The sequence below is a fragment of the Ictalurus punctatus genome, unplaced genomic scaffold, assembly GCF_001660625.3.
Source record: "Ictalurus punctatus breed USDA103 unplaced genomic scaffold, Coco_2.0 tig00007772, whole genome shotgun sequence".
NCBI classification, from domain to species: Eukaryota; Metazoa; Chordata; class Actinopteri; order Siluriformes; family Ictaluridae; genus Ictalurus; species Ictalurus punctatus.
In genome coordinates, this window is record NW_026521145.1 from 27,865 (window position 1) to 43,348 (window position 15,484).

Here is a 15,484-nt window from a genome sequence, read left to right on the forward strand (position 1 = left end):
AATCTAGCAGGAGCCACACCTGATTCCAATTGTTGGCTCCGCTGATCTTGGCTTTCAATAGACTAAAGTGTGGCTTCTGCTTGGTTAGAATGACAACCTGCAACCACACTGGCCCATTCGGGATAAGACTGGACAACCCTGATCTAAAGCAAATAACCACCGAGGTAAGTGCCACTTTGTGAGTTCTGAATCCGTCATGCCGGCTCGACGTCACTCGATGAACAGGGAAGGAACCGGGAGATGAGAAGACTTCCCACGGTTGAGGAATGGCAATTTCAGGTTGAGGGTACGTTTGCTTTGCGTTTTCCCGCTTGGAGGTGGGGAATTACAAGTTGCAACCTCGAGTCAAGAGCATCATTACTCTTGTCTTCTTGATGAAGGAAAGAGCCAGGCTTCCACATTCAGTGGAAAAGCAGAGACTGCCTGTGATTTTGCAAGCAGCTGTTATCTGCCTTGCTACAAAAGCTCAATGGAAGGGAAACCGGTCCCAGTTGACCTGGGTTCGATTCCCGGCCAATGCACCGATTGTAACTTGGAGCGTCTCGTGGTATTTCATGGTAGTTGGTGGATAAGGAAGGAATCACCTGCCTGAGAATGAGTTGGTCAACAGAATGTGCCATAGGCTTCTCTGCAGGCCTCCTACGACTCTTTCTGCTTCCCACTTGAGTTCTTAGTGCTCTCTTTGCTGTTTGTAAACACGTCATTATGCAACAGGGCACGTTTGACCCGTGAACAGGGGCGAAAAGGTGAGAACATGCGGTCTCTCCGTGTCTGTCTCTTGTTAGCGACAAGCTAGCATGCAAACTGTGATGAGAGGTGTCCATTTTCCGCGATCAGCCATCTATATAGTCAATGTTTTATATTTAATAAGCAAATATGTCTATATGCTGATTGGTCTTAAGCAGCGTTGTCCAATCTTCAGCTTTTGGTTCCAATCTGGCAGGAGCCACACCTGATTCCAATTGTTGGCTCCGCTGATCTTGGCTTTCAATAGACTAAAGTGTGGCTTCTGCTTGGTTAGAATGACAACCTGCAACCACACTGGCCCATTCTGGAGAAGACTGGACAACCCTGATCTAAAGCAAATAACCACCGAGGTAAGTGCCACTTTGTGAGTTCTGAATCCGTCATGCCGGCTCGACGTCACTCGATGAACAGGGAAGGAACCGGGAGATGAGAAGTCTTCCCACGGTTGAGGAATGGCAATTTCAGGTTGAGGGTACGTTTGCTTTGCGTTTTCCCGCTTGGAGGTGGGGAATTACAAGTCGCAACCTCGAGTCAAGCGCATCATTACTCTTGTCTTCTTGATGAAGGAAAGAGCCAGGCTTCCACATTCAGTGGAAAAGCAGAGACTGCCCGTGATTTTGCAAGCAGCTGTTATCTGCCTTGCTACAAAAGCTCAATGGAAGGGAAACCGCTCCCAGCCTTTTTCGGCCGCAGACCTCTTGCAGACCTCTCGAGGTGAACTCGGCGAGCAGTACTTTACGGAAAATTTTCCAGTCACGCACAGAGTCTTGTTGAGCAACGAAAGAGCCAGGCTTCCACTTTCTGGGGAAAACCAGAGACTCCCTTTCATTTGGTAAGCAAATATTAACTGCTTTGCTACAAAAGAAGGAAATCTCCTCTGTAAAGGAGGTCTCGCTTTCTGGCTGTTCCTAGAGGACCTGATCCTACAGTGATGACAACCGCTCAGTCATTAAAGCAAAGTTCAGAATTTCTAGCTTGTTTCTGCCCGGTCTCGAACCAGGGACCTTTTGCGTGTGAGGCAAACGTGATAACCACTACACTACAGAAACCACGGTGCGGTGGCACTTTGGTGGTGCACATACGTACACTTTGTTCACCAGAGCTGAATGGTGCAGCGTGGCATTGGTGGTATAGTGGTGAGCATAGCTCCAGTCCAAGCAGTTGACCCGGCTCCAATTCCTGGCCCGTCCACAGGTTGTAGCTTGGAGCTTCTCCAGGTACTTTATGGTAGTTGGCACAAAACGAAGGAATCACCTACCTGAGAATGAGTTGGTCAACAGAATGTGCCATGGGCTTCTCTGCAGGCCTCCTACGACTCTTTCTGCTTCCCACTTGAGTTCTTAGTGCTCTCTTTGCTGTTTGTAAACACGTCATTATGCAACAGGGCACGTTTGACCCGTGAACAGGGGCGAAAAGGTGAGAACATGCGGTCTCTCCGTGTCTGTCTCTTGTTAGCGACAAGCTAGCATGCAAACTGTGATGAGAGGTGTCCATTTTCCGCGATCAGCCATCTATATAGTCAATGTTTTATATTTAATAAGCAAATATGTCTATATGCTGATTGGTCTTAAGCAGCGTTGTCCAATCTTCAGCTTTTGGTTCCAATCTAGCAGGAGCCACACCTGATTCCAATTGTTGGCTCCGCTGATCTTGGCTTTCAATAGACTAAAGTGTGGCTTCTGCTTGGTTAGAATGACAACCTGCAACCACACTGGCCCATTCTGGAGAAGACTGGACAACCCTGATCTAAAGCAAATAACCACCGAGGTAAGTGCCACTTTGTGAGTTCTGAATCCGTCATGCCGGCTCGACGTCACTCGATGAACAGGGAAGGAACCGGGAGATGAGAAGTCTTCCCACGGTTGAGGAATGGCAATTTCAGGTTGAGGGTACGTTTGCTTTGCGTTTTCCCGCTTGGAGGTGGGGAATTACAAGTTGCAACCTCGAGTCAAGCGCATCATTACTCTTGTCTTCTTGATGAAGGAAAGAGCCAGGCTTCCACATTCAGTGGAAAAGCAGAGACTGCCTGTGATTTTGCAAGCAGCTGTTATCTGCCTTGCTACAAAAGCTCAATGGAAGGGAAACCGCTCCCAGTTGACCTGGGTTCGATTCCCGGCCAATGCACCGATTGTAACTTGGAGCGTCTCGTGGTATTTCATGGTAGTTGGCGGATAAGGAAGGAATCACCTGCCTGAGAATGAGTTGGTCAACAGAATGTGCCATGGGCTTCTCTGCAGGCCTCCTACGACTCTTTCTGCTTCCCACTTGAGTTCTTAGTGCTCTCTTTGCTGTTTGTAAACACGTCATTATGCAACAGGGCACGTTTGACCCGTGAACAGGGGCGAAAAGGTGAGAACATGCGGTCTCTCCGTGTCTGTCTCTTGTTAGCGACAAGCTAGCATGCAAACTGTGATGAGAGGTGTCCATTTTCCGCGATCAGCCATCTATATAGTCAATGTTTTATATTTAATAAGCAAATATGTCTATATGCTGATTGGTCTTAAGCAGCGTTGTCCAATCTTCAGCTTTTGGTTCCAATCTAGCAGGAGCCACACCTGATTCCAATTGTTGGCTCCGCTGATCTTGGCTTTCAATAGACTAAAGTGTGGCTTCTGCTTGGTTAGAATGACAACCTGCAACCACACTGGCCCATTCTGGAGAAGACTGGACAACCCTGATCTAAAGCAAATAACCACCGAGGTAAGTGCCACTTTGTGAGTTCTGAATCCGTCATGCCGGCTCGACGTCACTCGATGAACAGGGAAGGAACCCGGAGATGAGAAGACTTCCCACGGTTGAGGAATGGCAATTTCAGGTTGAGGGTACGTTTGCTTTGCGTTTTCCCGCTTGGAGGTGGGGAATTACAAGTCGCAACCTCGAGTCAAGCGCATCATTACTCTTGTCTTCTTGATGAAGGAAAGAGCCAGGCTTCCACATTCAGTGGAAAAGCAGAGACTGCCTGTGATTTTGCAAGCAGCTGTTATCTGCCTTGCTACAAAAGCTCAATGGAAGGGAAACCGCTCCCAGTTGACCTGGGTTCGATTCCCGGCCAATGCACCGATTGTAACTTGGAGCGTCTCGTGGTATTTCATGGTAGTTGGCGGATAAGGAAGGAATCACCTGCCTGAGAATGAGTTGGTCAACAGAATGTGCCATGGGCTTCTCTGCAGGCCTCCTACGACTCTTTCTGCTTCCCACTTGAGTTCTTAGTGCTCTCTTTGCTGTTTGTAAACACGTCATTATGCAACAGGGCACGTTTGACCCGTGAACAGGGGCGAAAAGGTGAGAACATGCGGTCTCTCCGTGTCTGTCTCTTGTTAGCGACAAGCTAGCATGCAAACTGTGATGAGAGGTGTACATTTTCCGCGATCAGCCATCTATATAGTCAATGTTTTATATTTTATAAGCAAATATGTCTATATGCTGATTGGTCTTAAGCAGCGTTGTCCAATCTTCAGCTTTTGGTTCCAATCTAGCAGGAGCCACACCTGATTCCAATTGTTGGCTCCGCTGATCTTGGCTTTTAATAGACTAAAGTGTGGCTTCTGCTTGGTTAGAATGACAACCTGCAACCACACTGGCCCATTCTGGAGAAGACTGGACAACCCTGATCTAAAGCAAATAACCACCGAGGTAAGTGCCACTTTGTGAGTTCTGAATCCGTCATGCCGGCTCGACGTCACTCGATGAACAGGGAAGGAACCCGGAGATGAGAAGACTTCCCACGGTTGAGGAATGGCAATTTCAGGTTGAGGGTACGTTTGCTTTGCGTTTTCCCGCTTGGAGGTGGGGAATTACAAGTCGCAACCTCGAGTCAAGCGCATCATTACTCTTGTCTTCTTGATGAAGGAAAGAGCCAGGCTTCCACATTCAGTGGAAAAGCAGAGACTGCCTGTGATTTTGCAAGCAGCTGTTATCTGCCTTGCTACAAAAGCTCAATGGAAGGGAAACCGCTCCCAGTTGACCTGGGTTCGATTCCCGGCCAATGCACCGATTGTAACTTGGAGCGTCTCGTGGTATTTCATGGTAGTTGGCGGATAAGGAAGGAATCACCTGCCTGAGAATGAGTTGGTCAACAGAATGTGCCATGGGCTTCTCTGCAGGCCTCCTACGACTCTTTCTGCTTCCCACTTGAGTTCTTAGTGCTCTCTTTGCTGTTTGTAAACACGTCATTATGCAACAGGGCACGTTTGACCCGTGAACAGGGGCGAAAAGGTGAGAACATGCGGTCTCTCCGTGTCTGTCTCTTGTTAGCGACAAGCTAGCATGCAAACTGTGATGAGAGGTGTACATTTTCCGCGATCAGCCATCTATATAGTCAATGTTTTATATTTTATAAGCAAATATGTCTATATGCTGATTGGTCTTAAGCAGCGTTGTCCAATCTTCAGCTTTTGGTTCCAATCTAGCAGGAGCCACACCTGATTCCAATTGTTGGCTCCGCTGATCTTGGCTTTCAATAGACTAAAGTGTGGCTTCTGCTTGGTTAGAATGACAAGCTGCAACCACACTGGCCCATTCTGGAGAAGACTGGACAACCCTGATCTAAAGCAAATAACCACCGAGGTAAGTGCCACTTTGTGAGTTCTGAATCCGTCATGCCGGCTCGACGTCACTCGATGAACAGGGAAGGAACCCGGAGATGAGAAGACTTCCCACGGTTGAGGAATGGCAATTTCAGGTTGAGGGTACGTTTGCTTTGCGTTTTCCCGCTTGGAGGTGGGGAATTACAAGTTGCAACCTCGAGTCAAGCGCATCATTACTCTTGTCTTCTTGATGAAGGAAAGGGCCAGGCTTCCACATTCAGTGGAAAAGCAGAGACTGCCTGTGATTTTGCAAGCAGCTGTTATCTGCCTTGCTACAAAAGCTCAATGGAAGGGAAACCGCTCCCAGTTGACCTGGGTTCGATTCCCAGCCAATGCACCGATTGTAACTTGGAGCGTCTCGTGGTATTTCATGGTAGTTGGCGGATAAGGAAGGAATCACCTGCCTGAGAATGAGTTGGTCAACAGAATGTGCCATGGGCTTCTCTGCAGGCCTCCTACGACTCTTTCTGCTTCCCACTTGAGTTCTTAGTGCTCTCTTTGCTGTTTGTAAACACGTCATTATGCAACAGGGCACGTTTGACCCGTGAACAGGGGCGAAAAGGTGAGAACATGCGGTCTCTCCGTGTCTGTCTCTTGTTAGCGACAAGCTAGCATGCAAACTGTGATGAGAAGTGTCCATTTTCCGCGATCAGCCATCTATATAGTCAATGTTTTATATTTAATAAGCAAATATGTCTATATGCTGATTGGTCTTAAGCAGCGTTGTCCAATCTTCAGCTTTTGGTTCCAATCTAGCAGGAGCCACACCTGATTCCAATTGTTGGCTCCGCTGATCTTGGCTTTTAATAGACTAAAGTGTGGCTTCTGCTTGGTTAGAATGACAACCTGCAACCACACTGGCCCATTCTGGAGAAGACTGGACAACCCTGATCTAAAGCAAATAACCACCGAGGTAAGTGCCACTTTGTGAGTTCTGAATCCGTCATGCCGGCTCGACGTCACTCGATGAACAGGGAAGGAACCGGGAGATGAGAAGTCTTCCCACGGTTGAGGAATGGCAATTTCAGGTTGAGGGTACGTTTGCTTTGCGTTTTCCCGCTTGGAGGTGGGGAATTACAAGTTGCAACCTCGAGTCAAGCGCATCATTACTCTTGTCTTCTTGATGAAGGAAAGAGCCAGGCTTCCACATTCAGTGGAAAAGCAGAGACTGCCTGTGATTTTGCAAGCAGCTGTTATCTGCCTTGCTACAAAAGCTCAATGGAAGGGAAACCGCTCCCAGTTGACCTGGGTTCGATTCCTGGCCAATGCACCGATTGTAACTTGGAGCGTCTCGTGGTATTTCATGGTAGTTGGCGGATAAGGAAGGAATCACCTGCCTGAGAATGAGTTGGTCAACAGAATGTGCCAAGGGCTTCTCTGCAGGCCTCCTACGACTCTTTCTGCTTCCCACTTGAGTTCTTAGTGCTCTCTTTGCTGTTTGTAAACACGTCATTATGCAACAGGGCACGTTTGACCCGTGAACAGGGGCGAAAAGGTGAGAACATGCGGTCTCTCCGTGTCTGTCTCTTGTTAGCGACAAGCTAGCATGCAAACTGTGATGAGAGGTGTCCATTTTCCGCGATCAGCCATCTATATAGTCAATGTTTTATATTTAATAAGCAAATATGTCTATATGCTGATTGGTCTTAAGCAGCGTTGTCCAATCTTCAGCTTTTGGTTCCAATCTAGCAGGAGCCACACCTGATTCCAATTGTTGGCTCCGCTGATCTTGGCTTTCAATAGACTAAAGTGTGGCTTCTGCTTGGTTAGAATGACAACCTGCAACCACACTGGCCCATTCTGGAGAAGACTGGACAACCCTGATCTAAAGCAAATAACCACCGAGGTAAGTGCCACTTTGTGAGTTCTGAATCCGTCATGCCGGCTCGACGTCACTCGATGAACAGGGAAGGAACCGGGAGATGAGAAGTCTTCCCACGGTTGAGGAATGGCAATTTCAGGTTGAGGGTACGTTTGCTTTGCGTTTTCCCGCTTGGAGGTGGGGAATTACAAGTTGCAACCTCGAGTCAAGCGCATCATTACTCTTGTCTTCTTGATGAAGGAAAGAGCCAGGCTTCCACATTCAGTGGAAAAGCAGAGACTGCCTGTGATTTTGCAAGCAGCTGTTATCTGCCTTGCTACAAAAGCTCAATGGAAGGGAAACCGCTCCCAGTTGACCTGGGTTCGATTCCCGGCCAATGCACCGATTGTAACTTGGAGCGTCTCGTGGTATTTCATGGTAGTTGGCGGATAAGGAAGGAATCACCTGCCTGAGAATGAGTTGGTCAACAGAATGTGCCATGGGCTTCTCTGCAGGCCTCCTACGACTCTTTCTGCTTCCCACTTGAGTTCTTAGTGCTCTCTTTGCTGTTTGTAAACACGTCATTATGCAACAGGGCACGTTTGACCCGTGAACAGGGGCGAAAAGGTGAGAACATGCGGTCTCTCCGTGTCTGTCTCTTGTTAGCGACAAGCTAGCATGCAAACTGTGATGAGAGGTGTCCATTTTCCGCGATCAGCCATCTATATAGTCAATGTTTTATATTTAATAAGCAAATATGTCTATATGCTGATTGGTCTTAAGCAGCGTTGTCCAATCTTCAGCTTTTGGTTCCAATCTAGCAGGAGCCACACCTGATTCCAATTGTTGGCTCCGCTGATCTTGGCTTTCAATAGACTAAAGTGTGGCTTCTGCTTGGTTAGAATGACAACCTGCAACCACACTGGCCCATTCTGGAGAAGACTGGACAACCCTGATCTAAAGCAAATAACCACCGAGGTAAGTGCCACTTTGTGAGTTCTGAATCCGTCATGCCGGCTCGACGTCACTCGATGAACAGGGAAGGAACCCGGAGATGAGAAGACTTCCCACGGTTGAGGAATGGCAATTTCAGGTTGAGGGTACGTTTGCTTTGCGTTTTCCCGCTTGGAGGTGGGGAATTACAAGTCGCAACCTCGAGTCAAGCGCATCATTACTCTTGTCTTCTTGATGAAGGAAAGAGCCAGGCTTCCACATTCAGTGGAAAAGCAGAGACTGCCTGTGATTTTGCAAGCAGCTGTTATCTGCCTTGCTACAAAAGCTCAATGGAAGGGAAACCGCTCCCAGTTGACCTGGGTTCGATTCCCGGCCAATGCACCGATTGTAACTTGGAGCGTCTCGTGGTATTTCATGGTAGTTGGCGGATAAGGAAGGAATCACCTGCCTGAGAATGAGTTGGTCAACAGAATGTGCCATGGGCTTCTCTGCAGGCCTCCTACGACTCTTTCTGCTTCCCACTTGAGTTCTTAGTGCTCTCTTTGCTGTTTGTAAACACGTCATTATGCAACAGGGCACGTTTGACCCGTGAACAGGGGCGAAAAGGTGAGAACATGCGGTCTCTCCGTGTCTGTCTCTTGTTAGCCACAAGCTAGCATGCAAACTGTGATGAGAGGTGTCCATTTTCCGCGATCAGCCATCTATATAGTCAATGTTTTATATTTAATAAGCAAATATGTCTATATGCTGATTGGTCTTAAGCAGCGTTGTCCAATCTTCAGCTTTTGGTTCCAATCTAGCAGGAGCCACACCTGATTCCAATTGTTGGCTCCGCTGATCTTGGCTTTCAATAGACTAAAGTGTGGCTTCTGCTTGGTTAGAATGACAACCTGCAACCACACTGGCCCATTCTGGAGAAGACTGGACAACCCTGATCTAAAGCAAATAACCACCGAGGTAAGTGCCACTTTGTGAGTTCTGAATCCGTCATGCCGGCTCGACGTCACTCGATGAACAGGGAAGGAACCCGGAGATGAGAAGACTTCCCACGGTTGAGGAATGGCAATTTCAGGTTGAGGGTACGTTTGCTTTGCGTTTTCCCGCTTGGAGGTGGGGAATTACATGTCGCAACCTCGAGTCAAGCGCATCATTACTCTTGTCTTCTTGATGAAGGAAAGAGCCAGGCTTCCACATTCAGTGGAAAAGCAGAGACTGCCCGTGATTTTGCAAGCAACTGTTATCTGCCTTGCTACAAAAGCTCAACGGAAGGGAAACCGCTCCCAGCCTTTTTCGGCCGCAGACCTCTTGCAGACCTCTCGAGGTGAACTCGGCGAGCAGTACTTTACGGAAAATTTTCCAGTCACGCACAGAGTCTTGTTGAGCAACGAAAGAGCCAGGCTTCCACTTCCTGGGGAAAACCAGAGACTCCCTTTCATTTGGTAAGCAAATATTAACTGCTTTGCTACAAAAGAAGGAAATCTCCTCTGTAAAGGAGGTCTCGCTTTCTGGCTGTTCCTAGAGGACCTGATCCTACAGTGATAACAACCGCTCAGTCATTAAAGCAAAGTTCAGAATTTCTAGCTTGTTTCTGCCCGGTCTCGAACCAGGGACCTTTTGCATGTGAGGCAAACTTGATAACCACTACACTACAGAAACCATGGTGCGGTGGCACTTTGGTGGTGCACATACGTACACTTTGTTCACCAGAGCTGAATGGTGCAGCGTGGCATTGGCGGTATAGTGGTGAGCATAGCTCCAGTCCAAGCAGTTGACCCGGCTCCAATTCTTGGCCCGTCCACGGGTTGTAGCTTGGAGCTTCTCCAGGTACTTTATGGTAGTTGGCACAAAACGAAGGAATCACCTACCTGAGAATGAGTTGGTCAACAGAATGTGCCATAGGCTTCTCTGCAGGCCTCCTACGACTCTTTCTGCTTCCCACTTGAGTTCTTAGTGCTCTCTTTGCTGTTTGTAAACACGTCATTATGCAACAGGGCACGTTTGACCCGTGAACAGGGGCGAAAAGGTGAGAACATGCGGTCTCTCCGTGTCTGTCTCTTGTTAGCGACAAGCTAGCATGCAAACTGTGATGAGAGGTGTACATTTTCCACGATCAGCCATCTATATAGTAAATGTTTTATATTTTATAAGCAAATATGTCTATATGCTGATTGGTCTTAAGCAGCGTTGTCCAATCTTCAGCTTTTGGTTCCAATCTAGCAGGAGCCACACCTGATTCCAATTGTTGGCTCCGCTGATCTTGGCTTTCAATAGACTAAAGTGTGGCTTCTGCTTGGTTAGAATGACAACCTGCAACCACACTGGCCCATTCTGGATAAGACTGGACAACCCTGATCTAAAGCAAATAACCACTGAGGTAAGTGCCACTTTGTGAGTTCTGAATCCGTCATGCCGGCTCGACGTCACTCGATGAACAGGGAAGGAACCCGGAGATGAGAAGACTTCCCACGGTTGAGGAATGGCAATTTCAGGTTGAGGGTACGTTTGCTTTGCGTTGTCCCGCTTGGAGGTGGGGAATTACAAGTCGCAACCTCGAGTCAAGCGCATCATTACTCTTGTCTTCTTGATGAAGGAAAGAGCCAGGCTTCCACATTCAGTGGAAAAGCAGAGACTGCCCGTGATTTTGCAAGCAACTGTTATCTGCCTTGCTACAAAAGCTCAACGGAAGGGAAACCGCTCCCAGCCTTTTTCGGCCGCAGACCTCTTGCAGACCTCTCGAGGTGAACTCGGCGAGCAGTACTTTACGGAAAATTTTCCAGTCACGCACAGAGTCTTGTTGAGCAACGAAAGAGCCAGGCTTCCACTTCCTGGGGAAAACCAGAGACTCCCTTTCATTTGGTAAGCAAATATTAACTGCTTTGCTACAAAAGAAGGAAATCTCCTCTGTAAAGGAGGTCTCGCTTTCTGGCTGTTCCTAGAGGACCTGATCCTACAGTGATAACAACCGCTCAGTCATTAAAGCAAAGTTCAGAATTTCTAGCTTGTTTCTGCCCGGTCTCAAACCAGGGACCTTTTGCGTGTGAGGCAAACTTGATAACCACTACACTACAGAAACCATGGTGCGGTGGCACTTTGGTGGTGCACATACGTACACTTTGTTCACCAGAGCTGAATGGTGCAGCGTGGCATTGGCGGTATAGTGGTGAGCATAGCTCCAGTCCAAGCAGTTGACCCGGCTCCAATTCTTGGCCCGTCCACGGGTTGTAGCTTGGAGCTTCTCCAGGTACTTTATGGTAGTTGGCACAAAACGAAGGAATCACCTACCTGAGAATGAGTTGGTCAACAGAATGTGCCATAGGCTTCTCTGCAGGCCTCCTACGACTCTTTCTGCTTCCCACTTGAGTTCTTAGTGCTCTCTTTGCTGTTTGTAAACACGTCATTATGCAACAGGGCACGTTTGACCCGTGAACAGGGGCGAAAAGGTGAGAACATGCGGTCTCTCCGTGTCTGTCTCTTGTTAGCGACAAGCTAGCATGCAAACTGTGATGAGAGGTGTCCATTTTCCGCGATCAGCCATCTATATAGTCAATGTTTTATATTTTATAAGCAAATATGTCTATATGCTGATTGGTCTTAAGCAGCGTTGTCCAATCTTCAGCTTTTGGTTCCAATCTAGCAGGAGCCACACCTGATTCCAATTGTTGGCTCCGCTGATCTTGGCTTTCAATAGACTAAAGTGTGGCTTCTGCTTGGTTAGAATGACAACCTGCAACCACACTGGCCCATTCTGGATAAGACTGGACAACCCTGATCTAAAGCAAATAACCAATGAGGTAAGTGCCACTTTGTGAGTTCTGAATCCGTCATGCCGGCTCGACGTCACTCGATGAACAGGGAAGGAACCCGGAGATGAGAAGACTTCCCACGGTTGAGGAATGGCAATTTCAGGTTGAGGGTACGTTTGCTTTGCGTTTTCCCGCTTGGAGGTGGGGAATTACAAGTTGCAACCTCGAGTCAAGCGCATCATTACTCTTGTCTTCTTGATGAAGGAAAGAGCCAGGCTTCCACATTCAGTGGAAAAGCAGAGACTGCCCGTGATTTTGCAAGCAACTGTTATCTGCCTTGCTACAAAAGCTCAACGGAAGGGAAACCGCTCCCAGCCTTTTTCGGCCGCAGACCTCTTGCAGACCTCTCGAGGTGAACTCGGCGAGCAGTACTTTACGGAAAATTTTCCAGTCACGCACAGAGTCTTGTTGAGCAACGAAAGAGCCAGGCTTCCACTTCCTGGGGAAAACCAGAGACTCCCTTTCATTTGGTAAGCAAATATTAACTGCTTTGCTACAAAAGAAGGAAATCTCCTCTGTAAAGGAGGTCTCGCTTTCTGGCTGTTCCTAGAGGACCTGATCCTACAGTGATGACAACCGCTCAGTCATTAAAGCAAAGTTCAGAATTTCTAGCTTGTTTCTGCCCGGTCTCGAGCCAGGGACCTTTTGCGTGTGAGGCAAACGTGATAACCACCACACTACAGAAACCATGACAGAGCTGCGCTTCGGCTCTTGCCTATGGTCTGCTGAAGAGAAGAGCACATACTTAAACTTTTGTTCAGCAGAGTTGAATTGCCTAGCGTGGCATTGGTGGTATAGAGGTGAGCATAGCTGCCTTCCAAGTAGTTGACCTGCGTTTGATTCCTGGCCAATGCACGGATTGTAACTAGGAGCTTCTGGAGCTACTTTATGGTAGTTGGCACAAAAGGAAGGAAACACCTACCTGAAAGTAAATGGGTCAACAGAATGTGCCATAGGCTTCTCTGCAGGCCTCCCACAACTCTTTCTGCTTCCCACTTGAATTCTTAGTGCTTCTTTGCTGTTTGTAAACACAGCATTATCCAACAGGGCACGTTTGACCCGTGAACAGGGGCGAAAATGTTAGAAAATGCCGTCTCTCCGTGTCTGTCTTTTGTTAGCGACAAGCTAGCATGCAAACTGTGATGAGAGGTGTACATTTTCCGCAGTCAGCCATCTATATAGTCAATGTTTTATATTTAATAAGCAAATATGTCTATATGCTGATTGGTCTCAAGCAGCGTTGTCCAATCTTCAGCTTTTCGTTCCAATCTAGCAGGAGCCACACCTGATTCCAATTGTTGGATCCGCTGATCTTGGCTTTCAATAGACTAAAGTGTGGCTTCTGCTTGGTTAGAATGACAACCTGCAACCACACTGGCCCATTCTGGAGAAGACTGGACAACCCTGATCGAAAGCAAATAACCACCGAGGTAAGTGCCACTTTGTGAGTTCTGAATCCGTCATGCCGACTCGACGTCACTCGATGAACAGGGAAGGAACTGGTAGATGAGAAGACTTCCCACTGTTGACGAATGGCGATTTCAAGTTGAGGGTGCGTTTGCTTTGCGTTTTCCCGCTTGGAGGTGGGGAATTACAAGTCGCAACCTCGTGTCAAGCGCATCAGTACTCTTGTCTTCTTGATGAAGGAAAGAGCCAGGCTTCCACATTCAGTGGAAAAGCAGAGACTGCCCGTGATTTTGCAAGCAGCTGTTATCTGCCTTGCTACAAAAGCTCAATGGAAGGGAAACCGCTCCCAGCCTTTTTCGGGCGTAGACCTCTTGCTGATAGGTGAACTTGGCGACCAGTACTTTAGGGAAAATTTTCCAGTCACGCACAGAGTCTTATTGAGCAACGAAAGAGCCAGGCTTCCACTTTCTGTGGAAAACCAGAGACTCCCTTTCATTTTGTAAGCAAATGTTAACTGCTTTGCTAAAAAAGCACAAAAGATGGAAATCTGCTCTGTCCAAGGTGTCGCTTTCCGGCTGTTCCTGGAGGACCTGATCTTACGGTGATGAGTGTTAGGCAAACGTGATAACCACCACACTACAGAAACCATGACAGAGCTGCGCTTCGGCTCTTGCCTATGGTCTGCTGATGAGAAGCGCACATACTTAAACTTTTGTTCAGCATAGTTGAACTGCCTAGTGTGGCATTGGTGGTATAGAGGTGAGCATAGCTGCCTTCCAAGTAGTTGACCTGCGTTTGATTCCTGGCCAATGCACGGATTGTAACTAGGAGCTTCTGGAGCTACTTTATGGTAGTTGGGACAAAAGGAAGGAAACACCTACCTGAAAGTAAATGGGTCAACAGAATGTGCCATAGGCTTCTCTGCAGGCCTCCCACAACTCTTTCTGCTTCCCACTTGAATTCTTAGTGCTTCTTTGCTGTTTGTAAACACAGCATTATCCAACAGGGCACGTTTGACCCGTGAACAGGGGCGAAAATGTTAGAAAATGCCGTCTCTCCGTGTCTGTCTTTTGTTAGCGACAAGCTAGCATGCAAACTGTGATGAGAGGTGTACATTTTCCGCAATCAGCCATCTATATAGTCAATGTTTTATATTTAATAAGCAAATATGTCTATATGCTGATTGGTCTCAAGCAGCGTTGTCCAATCTTCAGCTTTTGGTTCCAATCTAGCAGGAGCCACACCTGATTCCAATTGTTGGATCCGCTGATCTTGGCTTTCAATAGACTAAAGTGTGGCTTCTGCTTGGTTAGAATGACAACCTGCAACCACACTGGCCCATTCTGGAGAAGACTGGACAACCCTGATCGAAAGCAAATAACCACCGAGGTAAGTGCCACTTTGTGAGTTCTGAATCCGTCATGCCGACTCGACGTCACTCGATGAACAGGGAAGGAACTGGTAGATGAGAAGACTTCCCACTGTTGACGAATGGCGATTTCAAGTTGAGGGTGCGTTTGCTTTGCGTTTTCCCGCTTGGAGGTGGGGAATTACAAGTCGCAACCTCGTGTCAAGCGCATCAGTACTCTTGTCTTCTTGATGAAGGAAAGAGCCAGGCTTCCACATTCAGTGGAAAAGCAGAGACTGCCCGTGATTTTGCAAGCAGCTGTTATCTGCCTTGCTACAAAAGCTCAATGGAAGGGAAACCGCTCCCAGCCTTTTTCGGGCGTAGACCTCTTGCTGATAGGTGAACTTGGCGACCAGTACTTTAGGGAAAATTTTCCAGTCACGCACAGAGTCTTATTGAGCAACGAAAGAGCCAGGCTTCCACTTTCTGTGGAAAACCAGAGACTCCCTTTCATTTTGTAAGCAAATGTTAACTGCTTTGCTAAAAAAGCACAAAAGATGGAAATCTGCTCTGTCCAAGGTGTAGCTTTCCGGCTTTTCCTGGAGGACCTGATCTTACGGTGATGAGTGTTAGGCAAACGTGATAACCACCACACTACAGAAACCATGACAGAGGTGCGCTTTGGCTCTTGCCTATGGTCTGCTGATGAGAAGAGCACATACTTAAACTTTTGTTCAGCATAGTTGAACTGCCTAGTGTGGCATTGGTGGTATAGAGGTGAGCATAGCTGCCTTCCAAGTAGTTGACCTGCGTTTGATTCCTGGCCAATGCACGGATT

At 47.7% G+C, this 15,484-nt stretch overlaps 1 non-coding gene across 1 annotated transcript; it reads right to left on the minus strand.

The window, feature by feature from the left end:
* Positions 1-1,723: 1,723 nt before the first annotated feature.
* On the minus strand, positions 1,724-1,796 carry trnav-cac (transfer RNA valine (anticodon CAC)). The gene has a single exon. It is a non-coding gene; the product is annotated as a tRNA-Val (tRNA).
* Positions 1,797-15,484: the final 13,688 nt, after the last annotated feature.